Here is a 3,057-nt window from a genome sequence, read left to right on the forward strand (position 1 = left end):
TGGAGGCATCCTAAGCAATGAGTTTGAATAAGACCGAACCATGAAATAGTCACTTTTACTTTATAACATCCTTTACTGATAAGACTGACTATTTCAATCCGATGACCTAGGTAACTCGATTTTAATTCTGAGCTAACTATGAACTTCTGTTTATTTGGGACTATCCCTTAATATTCATGGTGAGAGTGGCCCAACATCGTTGACTTAATAAGCCTCCCATTTTAGGGGTAAGATCGGGTAGATAGTTGGGGACATAGTCCTGTAAGACGGAATTCACTCCTACCTGCTTCTAGGGTTAGTAAATAGGTTGTTCTCTTAAGTGTTGAATCTAGGTTTTGAACAAGGGGCCCCGCACACTCTAAGGCTTGAAAAGGACTCGATTTGATGGTTGTACTGCAAACCAATTGTTCATTAGAGGATCATCGGAGCTTAAGGAGCAAGATGTAATTACGAGGGTAAAACGATAATTTTGACCCAACTGTAATTACAAACAACCTGTGAATGATCGACTTACTAATCATGGTTAAATCAAGTGGACAAAAATATATCTACAATGAGGATAGTGCAACTACTATGATTTAGTGGAGTGCCCCAGTAGTTAACAAATGTTGGTTAATTAGGTTAATGAGATTAACTAGTTAATCTCGAATTGTTGAAATTCATGATCTGTAGGTCCATTAGATCCCCTGCTAGCTCATATCAAACTAAGCCTTGGAACAGTATATTAAGAGAATTTGAAATGTTCAAATTCAGTTTTAGGGGATTAAAGTATTAATTATATATGATATAATTAAAATGTTTAATGATCGAATTAAACAAAACCAGGGAGTTGGATAATATTTAAATATGATTTAAGTATTGTACATGGATAGAAAATCATGTTTGGGATTGGTGTTAATTATTAATTTAATATTTGATATTAAATTAATTTGATTAATTAAATTATTTAATTAATTATTTAAAAATTAATTATTGGAATTAATTTTATCTAAAATTATAATTTTAATTTATGAAATCCAAATTTGATATAAAAAATCATTTTAAATAGAATTTGTGAATTTTATTTTAAATGATTTTAGGGTTAGTGGGTTTTCCCGCAAAATCCACTAACCTAAACACCTCAATCCCCGTTAGCTTGCATGTTGAATTGGTGTCAACATGAAAAGCAATTTCTTTTTGCATGATTTATTCTATAAATTAAACAAAAATTGAATGGAAAAAGATTCATGCAAGTTGTTGCTTTGAAGAAGAGTTTGTTCTTCTTTTCCATTCACAAAAAGCTCTCCAATCCTCAAATTTTCCTAAAATTCATTACAAATTTGGTTCCCACAAACAGTTCTAAGGCCAACGAAAAGTGGGAAAGACTCCTACGATGGTCCACAAGTCGTTCATGATCAGAAATTTGTTGTAGATTGGATCAATTTTGGAGTTCTTCAAATGTTGCATTTTTAAACCCTAATTCTATATTCTTGAACATGCATGCTTGTTAACAAAAAATAATGAAATTAGAGTGTTTAAGATCCTAATCATTTTCGCATGATATTTGTTAGCACCAACCAAAATGTGGTTGCTATGCATTCACAATTTATTAATTACTTTTCTTAGATGCTGAAACTTAATTAAATCTCACGTTTTGTTGTGTTGTCATTGACTTACACAAATCACCATCCAACTATGTTTAATAGGTTACTTTTGATTTCACTCTTAAGTTTTTCTTAAAAATTGTACTTTGTAAATAGTCTCTTGGGATATGATACTTGAAATATTTCAACTTTATCACTCGTTAAAAATGCGCACTTACACTCGACCATCACTTTCTTACCAGCTCTCCCATTTTGGTCATACATCTCCACATCAAAGAAAATTCGAACCTTTTTTTTTTTTATTGCTTCAAAGAGATCAACAATTATAAAGAAAGATGGACGAAGATCTTGAAGTAGAGAAATCACTCGATGAAATAAGTTTTTAAGTTACACTTTGAGCTTTAATCATGTTGATGTCAAAATTTGGACAAGGAAAACACATTTGACATTCACATGACAACAATGGTAAATTTGTAATTTGGAGAAGAATGTGATCTCCACTGGTGTGGTGCTTTTCACACAGACTTTGATGTTTAAGTCAAAAAGTATAACTGTGTAGCAAGTAGAAAGTTTGAGTATTAAAATGGACTTACTACCTCTAGAGTCATGATGATGCATTTATATTGAAATTCTGACCTAAGGCATTCATCTCGGAGTTCCCAAGTCATATCAGATTAACTCTCAAGCCAAATAGGCCAGAGTATGCATTTAGCATGCCATATTTCATCAAATTTGGGAGCTCGGCCTCAACCTCATCCTTGGCCGAGCCTGAGGAGCTTGTTTTGGATTTTTGGCCCAAACTATCTTCTTTTAAAAGCTCAAATAGGTCGTAGTACGCTCCATTCACTAAACTGAAAGGGTCAACCTCGGTCTCATCCTTGGTCGAGGAGGTTGGTTTGGGCTTTTGACCCAAACTATCCCTTTCTCAAGGTCCAAATAAGTTGTAGTACACTCCATTCACAAAATGGGGAGGGTCGGCCTCGATCTCTCATCCTCTCAACCCAGTTGCTTGTCTATACTGTCATCTTCTTGGCCAGTAGCTTTCTTTTCTTCGTTATATCGTTTCTACCTAAAGCCTGAAGATCACCCATTTGAGCTTTAATAAAACTTCCAATATCAAGAAAATTTTGTATGATTGAACCCATTATAAACTAAACAAAACTAACTTGTTAGATTTCATAAATAGAAATTGAAGCCACAAAAGAAAAGAAATGAGGCTTTTAACTTTTTCCTATGATGCAACAAAGCCACAAGTTGTCTACTCATTTATTTGTAAGACTTAGGCATCCCATGAGGACCGTGGAAGTTCACATATATCAAATATCACATGTCAACTTATTACAACTATTGATAAAAATGACATATCACTTCTTTGATTTTAAGCAAAGAGACAAAGTAGTAGGTATAAACTTAAAAGCAAAAGAAGACAGCTCATCAAAATATCAGTATTTATTAAAATGTTTAATTACCTTTT

This window comes from Benincasa hispida, unplaced genomic scaffold, assembly GCF_027475165.1.
Source record: "Benincasa hispida cultivar pf3 unplaced genomic scaffold, pf3_genome.v1.1 HicScf179, whole genome shotgun sequence".
Lineage (NCBI taxonomy): Eukaryota > Viridiplantae > Streptophyta > Magnoliopsida > Cucurbitales > Cucurbitaceae > Benincasa > Benincasa hispida.